We start from the raw sequence: 14,939 nt of genomic DNA on the forward strand, positions 1-14,939 counted from the left end.
AAGGAGACCCTGAGTTACATTTACATTGGGAAAATATTGACAGATTCCTCAGGTTACTTGAGGACAGTCATCTACAACCTATGTGTCACTCTGCCATGTACTTAGTACAGAGAGCAGTAGCAGCCCACTTTCATTTAGTATTAACTATACACCAGACCCTGGACTTAGGGTTCTATAAATATTGTTCCTTAGAAAGTTTCATAGCACCTCAATAAAAGTGTTACTAGTTCTCTGCAGAGAAGAAAACCAAAACTCAGCATTAACCTGTGACAAAAACAATTGCTTTCCAAGAAATATCTCTTTAACTCTACTTCTGTGCTTTAGCTTATTATGTACTACCCCCCCCCCCCACTTTTTGAGATGGAATTCCTCTGTGTAGCCCTAGTTGTCCTGGGACTCACTCTGTAGACATGGCTGGCCTCAAACTCAGAGATCTGCCTACCTCTGCCTCCTGAGTGCTGGGATTAAAGGCAGGCACCACCATCACCCGGATGCTTATTATGTACCTAAATTGGGTACGAATTGTTTGCAGAGGAACTCTTTATGTGAGTGCATGTTTTATATAAAACTCAGCATCTTATTTTTAAAAGTTTCAAATTTTATATGGGGATTTTTGTCTAGTGTGGCTTAAAACAAAAATCGGAAGCAAGCTAATGTCTATCTAGAGAGTGTTAATTATACAAATAAATCAGGGTCCCACTCTGTGAAATAGTGCACATCAATTTAGAACATGGCTAGCACAGAGAGCACGGAGTGATGCCACAATGCACTGTGGGGGAAAGGTGAGCTCTAAGTCCGTACATGCAGAATGGTGTCAGTTATTCACACAAATGTCAACACCTGGCATGCATCAGTTTAAGTATAAAGATTGAGGCTGGAGAGAGGGCTCAGTGGTTAAGGGCACTGGCTTCCCTTCCAGAGGATAGAACCTACTTGGGTGACTCATAACTGCCTGTTACTCCAGCTCTAGGGAATCCAATGGCCTCTTATGGCCTCGGAGGGCACCCTCCAGCACGTTATCATACATACATATATAGATAAAAATAAGTCTCTAAGTGAGCGATGCATACAAAGTACTCAAGTTGATGGATCACTTGTAGCAACAACTTAGCAAGCATCAGCTGGAACTGCTGTTAGCCATTGTTTTCATCATTAGATAAGGGTTATTTACAACAGCAAATAGAAGGGCCCATCTAGACTTTAAGCTTTCCCTCATCCAAAATTATCTCTGAAATGTATCCATCTCTCATTGGGAAGTAAAATTTGTAGACTACCATCCCCTTAAAAGAGTCTTCTTCTTGTGGTCAAGCACAGGCACAACCCTTTCTCCTCTGGGTCCACTCAGTTTTATTCTTTCTTTGGTACACATGTCAGTGGCCAATGGACACATTAGCTTTTGTTTGGGTTTGTTTTATTTTCATTGTGGAGTTTGTGTTTCTTCTTTTTAGACTTCTGTAGGTTTATCAGCACTGGGAATGTCAATTGTACTTTACACTTATTTGGTTTTATAATACATTTGCATCTGTGATTTAGTTAGTGTAGAAGCAAAATATACTCTCTGTTCTGGTGAGCTACCCACACCTCTATCCATTACTAATCAACTTGTACATGGTAAGGGTTGAAGTGGAAACATTTGTTGTATTTTACCACCTAAAGATGTTTCTCTATGGTGGTTTCCCATTTTTTAGTATTTTATACACTCCCTGAAGGAGAGTTTGGTCCTGACCAACACTCTGTAGCTGAACTTCAGTCTCCTCCTCTGTAAGATGGAATAACAAAATCCACATTACAGGGCTTCTCGGTTTCTTAAAGCAGACACACCTTCCCTGCCTTGGTGCCGTTGACCACATTCTTTCTGCCTCTGAAATGCTCTCTCCTCAATCTAAGCATGAGTGGGTTTCACTCTTTAGAAGGTAACGTCCAAGTTCCCATCTGCAGGAGACACAGAAGAGGTGGGCACCTGTCCACCTCTGCTGCTACCATTCTCAATTGTGTACTTCCTGGCATTTTCACAGTTATGAACACACAGGAACCTGACCAGACCACAAGTACCCAGAGCCACATGTCTGACATTCAAAGGTCTGCAGACATAGTGCTTTGAGAGGTGTGTGCCATCAGCATCCTTTACTATCACCCTCCAGCTCATACCTACTACAGGGTGTCAGAGTCCAACAATACCAGATGAAGGCTCAAAGCTTGAAGCTTGGTAAAGAGGAAAACCAGCCAACAAAACAGCCAAATTCAGAAATCCAGCATGATGGAGCTCTTCCAGAGGTTGATTCTTTCAAGATCTTAGCATGCACAGTGAACACAGCAGGTTCTGAAGACACCACATGTAAGGACCAACCTTTCATGCTCATCACAGTGTCCCTGGCCAGTTTCTCTACATGCCACAGAGAATGCAATTTTGGCTCTGTCCTTATAGGATTAGTAGTCTAGACAGCAGTTAGTAAATTATAGCCCAGGGACTTGGGTTGGCCCATTGCCTGTTTTCTTCAAGACCTATTGAAACATCTTTGCTCATTCATCTAGATATTATTGCCTATGGCTGTTTTAGTTCTTCATGAAAAGTGTAAACTACAGTATTCACTATGGAGATCATGAAGACTCAAACCCTAAAGTATTTACTCTCTAGCCCTTTATAGAAAAAAAAAAAAGCCTGCTGACCCTGAAACTGTAATGAAAGCAAATAAGATCAATAAGACAACCGGCCAACATCAAATGTCCAAAGTCAAATAAAATTCACAATGAAGTGGGTGAATAGTACACACTTTGGGAATGTGAAATAAACTACTGGAGAATGTCCCTTCACAACAAAAGCTGCCATTTTGACTTTGGGTATTATTTCCCTCACTATTTCACAGGTGTCTAACCAGAAAAGATGTACACAAGACAACCAACAGGATGACATACAAATGACAGACTAGACTCTCCCCTTGAAGTGAGGATGCTGTGGTTGTAAACTTTCCTACATACCCATGACCAAATAAGATGGTATTTTGTTGATTGGTTGGTTGGTTGGTTGGTTGGTTGGTTGGTTTTTCAAGGCAGGCTTTCTTTGTGTAGCTTTGGAGCCTATCCTGGCACTTTCTCTGTAGACCAGGCTGGCCTCAAACTCACAGAGATCTGCCCGCCTCTGCCTCTGAGTATTGGGATTAAAGGCATGCACCACTGTAGTAAGATAGTCTTTCTGTGGTACTGACCACGCCCATTGGGGGGGTGGAGCCATGGGCGGAAGTGACCTGTGGAAGGAGTTTGGAGAGAGAGCCGGGAAAAGCTCTCTTGCTGGCGTGACTCAGACAGGAGAGCATCGGGTTGAATTTCCTGGTGTTCATCTGTCTAGGTTGTAAGTTATTTCTCCCTGAATAAACATCTATTCGGCCTATTTGTTTATACTGATCCTTATTTAACAGCGATACACCACCAATGCCCAGCAATGGTATTTTATTAACAAGCATGTTGTGTGTGTGAATGTGCATGCACTCGGACACACATACTGAGGCCAGAGGACAACCTTGGGAGTCAGTTCTCTCCAACTATCATGTGGCTTTTAGGGAGGGACTCAGTTTGCCAGCTTTGATGACAAGCACTCTTAACCAATGAGCCATCTTGTAAGCTCTCAAGATGGCATCCCCCCCCCTTAATCTGTATATTACAACCATGTACTAAAAGGAAAAACAGAGCTTGATGTGGTGGCACACACCTGTAATCTCAGCATTTTGGGGGTAAAAGCCAAAGGCTCAAGAGTTCACAACCAAGGAGCTAGCTTAGTGAGTAAAGTGTTGCCAAGCAAGCCCAAGGATTTGAGTGCAGATCCCCAGGACACACATTAAAATCCAGTATGGTACAGCAGGGAGCTTCTAGAGTCCCAGTGCGGGGGAGGCAGATACAAGCAGATACTGGGGCTCACTGGTTAGCCAGTTTAGCCAAATGAATTAGTTCTGGGTTCACTGAGAGGTCCTGTCCTGCAAATTAGGATGGAAAGCAAAGGAAGTCAAACCCTGGTTCACACACACACACACACACACACACACACACACACACACACAGGTGGACATACATGCACAAACAGGAAGAGTTCAAGGCCAGTTTTGGCTACTCCATAGTATCTGAGGCTAATTGGTACCATCTGAAACTTAGTTTGAAAAACAAACAAAAAGGCTAAAGATGTATAGATAGAGTGCTTGCCTAACAAGCAAGACCACATACATGGGTGTGGTGGCACACAACTGTAAACACTGAGGAGGAGAGGGCAAGGGGATCAATTCAGGGGCAGCGTCAGCTACAGCAGGGAGGGCCAGCCTGTGCCTTATGGGACACTGTTTCAAACACACACACACACACACACACACACACACACACACACACACACACACACACAGAGGAAGAATGGAAACAGAAAGTAGACAAGTAATTTTTAACTCATCAATAAGCTGTAGAATTCAAGGGATTTATTTTCTGGTTACCTTCCTTAGAGACTACCCTCAGCTTAGCTGTTAGGAATCAGTCTTTTGGGTAGGCTTTCCATTGCTTCATCAATATACCATTGATTAAAATGCACACTGTATCCACTTTAAAAGGCAAGGTTGTTTGATCTAAGCATATGTAACTATGGTTTCATAAAATTAATGTTACTGTAAATTAGAAAAATACTCATCTTCCTGACTAGTAACACAAATTGACAAGATCAAATCTACCTATATCATATAATACAAATTGACTGAAGATCAAATTTCCCTATATCATCCTCTTCTTGGTCCTTAGAATTCTCATTCCAGGTACCAGCAGGATAGGCAGAGATGCAGCAAACAGTCACATCTCAAGGGACTGAATGGCTAAAATAGTAATCAAGCATTTAAATCCCATTGCACTGGTTACCACAGAATGAAGGACACCCAGCTGGCACACCCATGTTCAGTATGTAGCACTTTCAAAAAGCAAGGCTCAGTTTGAGATGTCTTGGTTCTCCAATAAGCCATCAGGAAACAGCCAAGTGTCAGAGAATGGAGAGAGATGCTATAGACCACACCACAGTGAAATACCCATGGGCCAAGTACTGATTTCAGTTTATGCCATAGCCCTCTCACCCCACCCCCATCTCCACCCCATGCCAGAATGAGGGCTAAGCTCAATGCCCCATGCCAGAATGAGGGCTAAGCTCAGTGATATATGCCTGTAACCCCAGCACTTGGGAAGCTAAGGCAGAAGAAACATAGGTTTGAGGCTAGGCTGGTCTAAACTGTGAGGGCCTTTTCAGGAAAGGAAGGAAGAAGGGAAAGGAAGAAGGAAGACAAGGGGGCAGGGAGGGAATTAAACTTCAGTTCCAGTATTCCCTAGTTTGTAACTTCCATGTATCATTTAACTTTTGGAAGATCACATTTTTTCTAGGAAAAGGGAAGGGACAATGTTGTCCTTCAAATGCTATAAGAGTTTGCTTGTGAAACCCCAGGCCACGTGAATACTAGCTTTTCCTTGCTCTTGAAGAATAAAGACATCCAAGACAAAGCCCGACTCTACCACAGAAGGCATAGTCTCTTAGCACCATGCAGCTTCCTGAGAAAGGGACCAGATGCTGTGGTTTAGATAGAGCTTTCATTGCCCCAAGGGTCCATGTGTGGGAGAGCCTGGGACCATTAAAAGTCTGGATCTAGTAGGAGCCCTGGGCTGTCTTAAAGAACCAAGGTTAGCTCTCTAAAGAGGACTGTTGGGAAAGCCTGGGTCTGGGCCACCCAGCCTCTTTCTGGTTTCCTATTTGAAACATCACCACTGACATCATATGAGTCATCAACACTGTGGTCCACCATGAACTCATGAGGTGGGGCCTCCACCAGAACCTGTACCTTGCCATTTGGACTTTTAGCCTCAAGAACTGTGCACTAAGTCTGTCTACCTTGTAAGTTAACCTGAGGTAAAGAATTCCATCATTGATAGGAAGTTGACTGATAACAGGTGTATTCATCATGGTGATAGAAAGTTTCTGTGTACCCTTCATGCTTTCTGTGGGGGGGTGGGGGGGAAAAGGCTATATCTCCCTTATCTTCTTTGTGTGGGAAGTACCCTCAGATGAACCTGCCTTTCTTGGGGACAGCCTTCTTTCTTCCTCTCACCTGGAATTTCTCCTACTGGTCCTAGGCTCTGGACATGCCTGCAGACCTGCTGTAGTGGTTTGAACAAGAATGGCCCCCATAGGCTCATAGGTTTTAATACTTGGTCCCCAGTTGGCAGAACTGTTTGGGAAGAATTAAGGGGTATGACCTTGTTGGAGGAGGTATGTCACTGGGGTGAGTGCCATTCCTAGTGTCTTTGTCCCTCTCCCTGCCTCCTATTTGTAGAACAAGATGTGAGCTCTCTTCTGTTACTGCCACCAGACCTTTGTTCCATCATCAAGGACTTTAACCTTCTAAAACTGAAAGGCCAAATGAAACGCTTCCTTTTATAAGTTGCCTTGGTCATGGTGTCTTCTCACAGCAATAGAAAAATAACCAAGATACTCGCTGAAAACAAGCAGGGAGATAGGGATGGGGGTAGGTGGGAGCAGGGGCAAGAAGCTACAGCGACACCAGGACTTTCTGATGCTGTCATGAACATCTAGATTTAAATAGGAGGAAAACATACACAAACCCAAATCAAGTTTTACCGAGCACTAGGCAAGATGGGCTATATGCATTCATAATAGTGATGGGAAGTCCCATGCCCCAACTCAATCACAACTTTGCTGTACAACTTGGTTTATGTTCAGGGAGACCCAAGCTCAGACAGGGAAACATAGAACATTCATTTTTGCTTATTCTCAGCAGGCAATTAAAGCATCATATCCACACATAGAGGAGAGAGAAGACATGTCTGGATCTTGGTTTACTTGCTTTCATTTAGTGTTCTCCTGTCTTATATAGCTCAAGGCCACCTTCATATGGTGAGGCATTACCACATCGTTTGAACAATCAAGACAATCCCCACAGACACATTCATAGGCTGACTTGATGCAGACAATTCAACTGAACCCCATTTCTCATGATTCTAGGCTCCGGGGGCTTTGTGACTTTAATCCCAGGACCCAGGAGGCAGAGGCAAGCAGATCTCTGAGTTTGAGGCTACCATGGCCTACAGAGAGAGTTCCAGGATAGCCAGTGCTATACAGAGAAACCATGTCTTGGAAAGTCAAAGCAAAATTAATTAATTAGTTAATTAAACAAATAGCATCACAAGTCTTCCTCTGAAGGGAAATAGAAATCTCTTTCTATCCTGGTGAGCCCCAACGAACCCTCTGTTTGGAATATGCCTAGCATTCTTGAAAGTAGAATCTGACAAGCCTGTTGACAGCTATAATTAGACAAGGAATCACATGAGGCAATGGTAATAAAAGAGATCTAAGATAAAGATTAAAATTAAACTTTACTCTCTTAGGAAAACAATCTGGCTACAGTTTCTAGTACACATAGGATTTCTCCCTGAGTCCAAGCCTAAGAACTTAGAAGCTGAGAACTTAGAAACAAAGGCACCATGACATCACCATGGTGGAGACAATTCAGCCACGATCCTCTTACGATAAAAGATAAAAGGTTTCTCTATACTGGAGCTCCAGCTCATTGCTCAGAAGCCCACCCCTGATCTGATTCAATTTCTTACTCTCACCCTGAGTCACAGTCATGGAAAAATGGGTGTGGGAAACCCTGCACACTCCAGCATTTCAGAGAAGACAGGATGTCTTCGTCCCCTGGGTGAAGTGAGGAGGAATCTTTGCCCAGTTCTGTCATTGGTTCCCCTCCATACCCTTATGCTGATAATTCCTTCTTGGGCAGTCCCTGACAGTTCCAAGAGTGTCATCCCACATACATTTCCACCACCCTAAAGTTGTGGAAATATTCCGAGGCATGTTGCTAGGTATTAGCACTGTTATTCTACCAATGAGACACGTACAGTGCCAAGTAACTTGTCAAAGGTTACTGAGCTCTTAGGGATAAGGCCATTTGGATGTCAGTACTCTCCCTGCAGACCTGAGCTAGGCAGTACCATGTGACACCGTGAGCAGTGGACGAAGTCATTGCAAGTCAATCTCTGGGGAGCTTCTCTACCATTCAAGGACTCCAAGCCTCAATCAATGTTAGTCAGCTTTCTGTTACTATGACAAAATGCCTGAGATGATCAATTGAGAAAGAAGAAAGGTTTGCTTCAGTGCACAGTGATTGCTTCTTTTGGGCCCAGAGTTAAGACAGAACATTGTGGTGGCAATACATGGTAGAGGAGTCCGTTCATTTACATCATGGTAGCCAGGAAATGAAAGAGACAGACAGGAAGAAAATGTAGTCCCTTTCAGGACATGTTTACAAGGGCTTAACTTCCTTCTACAAGGTTCTACCTCCTAAAGGTTCAACCAATTCCCAATATGGCCACAGGCTGGGGACCAAGCTTTCCACATACTGGCCTTTGAAAGAAACTCAAAATCAAACTATAGACCTACACAGAGCATCATGAGGCACAAAAAAGGCCTTTGCAAAAGGAATAAAGAACAAAATAAAAATGCATGAAACTTACCAACCTGCAAGCAGCCATGCCCTATGTCAGCAAGCTGTAAGAGTTTAAATGCCTTCCTTTTTACATGCTGTATGCTGATAGCCACTTCCTCAGTAATTTTGAGCTAAACAATATGGGAGCCACAGAAGTGCTGAGGGACTCAAGTAGGAAGGAGGGGGTGCAGGGGGATTTTTAGGAATGAGGAAGAACGAGAACAGAAGGGCGAAGGCAGGAAAGTGCAGTGGAAAGGACAGATATCCATCCGCCTTGGACGAGAGCCAGGGGGCTTCAGAGGTTGCTGGAGTCACCCTCCACAGCCATGTGGCCTTGATGATGCCTCACTTCAGGGACGTCCAGCAGCAATGCTTGTGTCTGCCAAGGAGAGGAATGTGAGCCTGCTGCCGCCCATCTGCTAGGGCTGAGGGTGGGGAAGCTGGCCGCCAGGGCGAGAGTGTTCAAGCCACGGGACACTAAACAGCTCCTGGTCCCAGATTTTTCATCTGTAACAGTTAATAATTATTACTAATTACCTATGCAGCAGAGATCAGCTGATACTTTCAGTGTGGGAAGTCGACTCTATAACAAAAGGGAACAAGGCCCAAACTAGGGTGTTGGCAGTCAGAAAAAAAATGTGTTTAAAATCAAGACAGGGTGGGGCCTCCATTCCTTTGTCTGGAAAACTAAAGAGGAAAAGTATCCAAAAGACTAGACCAACTTCCCAGAAGGCGATGGTGTTAAAATTCTCCCAAATGCTTATTTTGGAGACTCAGCCTCAATCCAGGACATACTTTTATAATAAATGATAAAAGTTATCAAGGGAAGAGCATTTGTTACTTCTGGCTAGGCACAATGGTTTAATTTTCTTTTTAATGCATTACTTTTGTCACTGAAATTAGGTTCTAAAATTATATTCCTGTTTCAATAACAGAAAGTCCAAGGGAGGTTGTAACTGGCAGTTACAGGGAAGAAACCTCCAGGGGAAAATGAAGCTGCAGAGTTTGCTAAGCTATGATGTTGGCAGTCACTGGGCTATGAGTACGATAGAAAGATGTAATCATTGGCGTGGATCTCCACACCACACACTGTAATGCTCTCCATCTATGAGTACAATAGAAAGATGCAATCATCGGCATGGATTTCCAGAGCATACGCTGTAAGCTGTAACACTTTCCATCTGCACAGAGAGCGCTTTCACTCCCCATCCAGGTTCAACAGGAACAGCTTGTTTCAATAAAAGGGCAGACGTGGTATGTAAACAGGAATAACAAACAGACAAGGCAAAGATTATTCTCACCAGTAATGACAGGAAGGCAAGCTAATGAACACAAAGGACACCGTTTTATGCAGAATACTTAACAATGGTGTCTAGTGCCTGAGTCAGGTAAAGATGAAAACTCTCTCTCTCTCCTACTGGGATATTCACACTGAAATCTGCACCTCCCTTATGGAAAACAACACAATATTCTTCTATTAGGAACCCTAAAGAAGATATGTTTGCGTCAAGAATGTCATTCAGAGACGCTTCTAATAGTTCAATAAAAGAACTCAACTCGTGTAAAATATTTATTGTTGATGGAAACGCAGGAATGGAAGCCACTTGAGAGTCGAATAGGTTGTGTGTCCAGACGCCCATGGACACTAGAGGTATTGGATCCCTTTGGAGCTGGAGTTACAGGCATTTGTGAGCTGCCCAACATGGGTGCTGGAAATAAAACTCAAGTCCTTTGCAATAGCAGTTCATACTCAACTCCTGAGGCCTCTCTCCAGCTCCCAGAATTTTTCCTTATTAGCATATTAATTATGCATAATAATGAGTTCATTATGACATTTTTCATTTATGTATATAATATATTTTGGTCATATTGACCTCCCAGTACCCTGTCTTCTCCCCTTCCTCTTCCCAGCCAGCCCTTCTTTCTATGGTCACATCTTTTTAGGTGAGTAACTCAGTTTAAATAGGGTTGCTTCCATGGGCACAGGTGACAGATTATTTACAAAGGCATTGCAAACTGACCAGTGGCTATACCACTGAAGAGGATCTCCTCCTCTGAAAAACACTTTTATTAATTCAATATAGTCATTAAAAATTACAGAAGTTGAAATAGAGAAAATTCTTTCTAGTGTTAAATGGTTGTGTTATATGTCTGCATCTGTTTGAATACATATGTGGTGAGAAGCTGTATGACTTCTTCAGGGTCATATAGTAAGATTTCAACCAGATCTATTTGTCTTCCAAACCCTTATAGTCTTCTACAGTGCTTGTAGTAGTTTGAATGTAATGGGTTCTCGTAAACTCATAGAGAGTGACATTATTAGGAGGTGTGGCTTTGTTGGAGGAAGTGTGTCACTGTAGAGGTGGGCTTTGAGGTCTCCTTGGCCCCAGTTTCACTCAGTGCAACACTGAGCCCATTTTCTGTTTTCTGTGGGATAATGGACTAAACCTCTGAAAATGTAAGCCACCCCAATTAAATGTTTTCCTTATAAGAGTTTCCTTGGTCATGGTGTCTCTTTACAGAAATAGAACCCTAGCTATGACAGTGATATTCTAGGCAAGAGGAAAGTTCTTTCAGAGTATTAGGGTTATATGTTCACCCAAACTCTCTTAGCACCATCCCCTTTGCAAACAACTACTAAAGTAGAAATAGTGGTAGAAGAGGTTAGCAGCAGCATCTAGAGATGGTCTCTGTGCTCAGAGCATGGCTGGCTTGTAGGTCAGGGAGGCAGAAAAGAGACTTTGTATTCTGTATGGGGCCTTCCTGGTACATTAGTGAGTGGAAGAGTCTCCCTCCAAGGATCACACGCTACAGGAAAATCCAGTCCATTCCAGCTCTTCCTCCCCAAGACCTTGCTGGTCCACACAACAATGTCAATCCTAAACAACTGATCTCTACTCAATGACTGTGCTGTGTTCACTAAGGACAACTGACCCTGAGTGCCTAACAGGTCCTGTGACAAAGATGACTTTAAAAGTTGATGGCACTGTTAAGACAGAGGCAGCAGATCCCCAAGCCTAGTTGACTTGGTAAACAACAACAGGCAAACAAGAATCCCTGGTACAAAAATTGGGGGTTGGGGAATGATGGATGAGTCAGTGGGTAAAGATACTAGGCTTCAGCCCTGATAGTCTGAGTTCCATTCCCAGGACCTGCGTGGTAGACAGAAAGATACCTAGAAATTGTTCTCTAACCTCCACACACACATCATGGTACTTGCATACCCTCCACACACACACACACACACACACACACACACACACACACACACAAATAAATGCAATAAAATTAGTTTTACAAGGTAGATGGTGCCTCAGGGACAGTACCTGATGTTGTTCACTGTCCTCCTTCTTTCCTTTTCTCACACACAGAACTACCACTTTGCCTTAGTGATCCCACCCAACTTTCTTTAGTGGCTTACATCCAAATTTTGACTTAAAACTGAAGATACTGTTACACATAGCTCAGAATTTAGATGAGCCCTGACAATCAACAATGCAAGCACAATCACGTACATCCTTGAGGCCTCTCTGAGATCTGCTCATGGGGCTGTCTGTGATCCTTTCCCTTTTCATCCAAAGTTAGCACCTTCATAAATTCCAGATCCCAGAAGTCTAAAGGATGAAGGCCACATCTGATAGCTAGACATTGCCATCTCATCTGTTGCACCTGAGTAGGCTTAGATTACAATTGCACCGACAACAGCAAAATTCACACCTGATCCTATTGCAAACATGGGCTGGTTCTTTGCTTCTCTTAGAAATACTTTGATTTGAAAGAGTTAGAGAGTCTCTTACCCATTCTAACTGGGCTTTAGGAATGTTTCTATGTGTCTCCTGTGCACTGATAGAATGAAGAAATTTGGTACAGCTTCTGGGAGAGGGCTTCCCAAACTCTTCATATTCTCCTGGGATGGAATGTTGAGCATTTTCACTGGGCTGACTACATGGCCTATGCGTCAGCTTGGCATGTGCTTGGCATGAAATCTTTTTTTTTTTTTTTTTTCTTTTAGAAAGAGTCAAAATTAATGTCCCTGTTTTACAGATAAGAAACTAACATTACAAGAAGGCCAAGTCTTTGCTCAAGGACATAGAGTTGATCGTGGTATGCAGTCCCTTTTAACCACTACATTTGCTGCCTTAATTGTACTAATGATACCACTTTGGAATAAGCTAAATAAAATACAATTAATCCAATTTATAGCTGGGAAGAGAAATGGCCCAGAAACACACAATTGTATCTGTGTCAGAGGTGGAAATGCTTCCCAGTGACCCCGACACTTCCTCATTCCTTCCCTCAAGGGTTTACCTGGTCGGAACTGATGGAGGGGCAAGACTATAAAGAAGGTGTCAGGTGTTTGCGCTCAGTTATAGTTTAGCTTCAACAGTGAGCAAGCCTCTTCAAGTGAGCAAATTGCTAAAGTGAACTTATCTTTTAATGCACACCACAGTCTGTACACGTAGCCTGAGCACACAAGATCCTGCCACAAAAACTAAAACAGACACAGAAAGAAGAAAAGGAAATGGGGTTGTAGCAAATGCAATGAGATAAAACAAGATCATTACGGTGGTGTGTGTGTGTGTGTGTGTGTGTGTGTGTGTGTGTGTGTGTGTGTGTGTGTGTGTTTGAGGGCCTCTGAGAAGTAGGTAACTGAGTGAAGTGGGCTACAAAATATGCTGTGTCAGTTCTCAAGGCTGGGGTGTTGGTACACCCCTGCTAACTCTATCATTCCACTCTACACAAGTGTACTTTGTGTCCCTCTGTCCAGTTCTGTCGCACGAGGGTGAAGACAGGGTTTCTCCCTGTTACCCTGACTGTCCTGGAATGCGCTCTGTAGATCAGGCTGCCCTCAAACTCAGACTCACCTGCCTCTGCCTCCCAAGTGCTGGGATTAAAGGCCATCATTGCGTAGCTGAAAACTCTTTAAGCCTCTTGTTATCCTAAAATGATACAGAATGTTGATACTACTATTATTAATGTATTAGATAAGTCTTTCTAATGTTGTTTGATGTGAACTGACTTAAAATGTTGCCCCTCTTCCCCCCATGATTCTGATTCTGGTGAAGACATGCAATAGAATTCTAAACTGAGTCAGGAAACTCAGCCTATCTTTTAATTAGGAAACATGGCTCATTATCACTGTCTGTAGGTGTGGGAGGAAGCAGGCTCTGGCACAATCATCTAGAGGTCTGTGCTCTCCTGCCAACACAAGAATTGTCCACCCACCTCCACTCCTATGTGTGAATCCCCAGTTAGTCATAAAAAAATCGAATGCCAAGGAGACGGACAGATGGGCTCAGGGATTAAGAGCACCCGTTCTTGCAAAGGACATGGATATGATTTTCAGCACCCACGTGGCAGCTCACAACTATCCATCATCCCAATTCCAGAGAATCCTCTGTCCTCTTTTGACCTCTGAGAAAATCAGGCATACATATGAATTGGCAGTGTCCATAAAGATGGCTGCACTCCATCTTGGCACAAGGACAAAGAGTTTAAAACTATCCTCAGCAAGTCATAAGACCTAAAGGCTACAGTAGGATGTTTGACTGTCTTATGCTAAATAACAACAGACCTGAATCTGAAGTGTGGCTACCCCTGATCCTCAAGGCTATGGAACAAGAAGTTGAAGCTAAGGTGTGGTTACTGACCCTTTAGAATAAGTGAGGAAGAAAAGTCTGTTTGTTCTGTATATGTGATACTGTGTTCCCCTTTTTTGGATAAGGTATATAAGAGTGGTGAAAATAAACTCATGACATTTCAGTATTGACTGGTTTGCCCTCCTAAACTTTAATCTGTCTCTCTGTCTTTTCTTTATTGTTTATAGCTAGCCTTTCCTTCATCCATACTCCCCCACTTAGGTACAGACCCAGGGCCGCTTGGCTGGTTCCAATCAAAGCCCCACAACGACAGCTCCCGATAGTGAACAAAACATTTATGCACATGAAATAAATCAATCTTTTTTTTTATTATTATTTTTAAGAAGTCAGTGCCAGGAAAAATGATTCACAAGGAGCAACTCCAATTGGTCTAAACTTGATATTTCAATGTATTAATCCTTTTGATTGCAGAGTCCTTGTGCAAGGAAGAAAATAGAATTAGTATAAGAATTAAAAAAAAAAAAAAATGGTTACGAGGTGCATGCCTCCAGCTCCAGCACTCCAGAAACAAATGCAAGAGGATCAAGAATTCAAGGCCAGCCCTGGCTAGATAAAGAAAGTTTAAAGCCTGGCTTCATGAGACCCTGACTCAAAAAATAAAAAAGGGGATAGACAGGAGAACAGTAAGAATAATTAAAGGGTTTAAGTATTCCACGTAGCAGAATGCAGTAGCCAGGAAAAAATACAAGGTGACTGCATACTATGTAACTCAAGGAAAGAGCTGAAAAAGCCTTCCAATGTCTCATGAATTTGAACTTTAGTTAATATAAAGCCA

General features: G+C 42.9%; 1 protein-coding gene across 1 annotated transcript in view; it reads right to left on the reverse strand.

The window, feature by feature from the left end:
* The window catches only part of Atp8b1 (ATPase phospholipid transporting 8B1), a 115,937-nt gene that overhangs the window by 65,680 nt on the left and 35,318 nt on the right, over positions 1-14,939 (reverse strand). The window lies entirely within an intron of this gene.

This window comes from Phodopus roborovskii, unplaced genomic scaffold, assembly GCF_943737965.1.
Source record: "Phodopus roborovskii unplaced genomic scaffold, PHOROB, whole genome shotgun sequence".
In the NCBI taxonomy this organism is placed as follows: domain Eukaryota; kingdom Metazoa; phylum Chordata; class Mammalia; order Rodentia; family Cricetidae; genus Phodopus; species Phodopus roborovskii.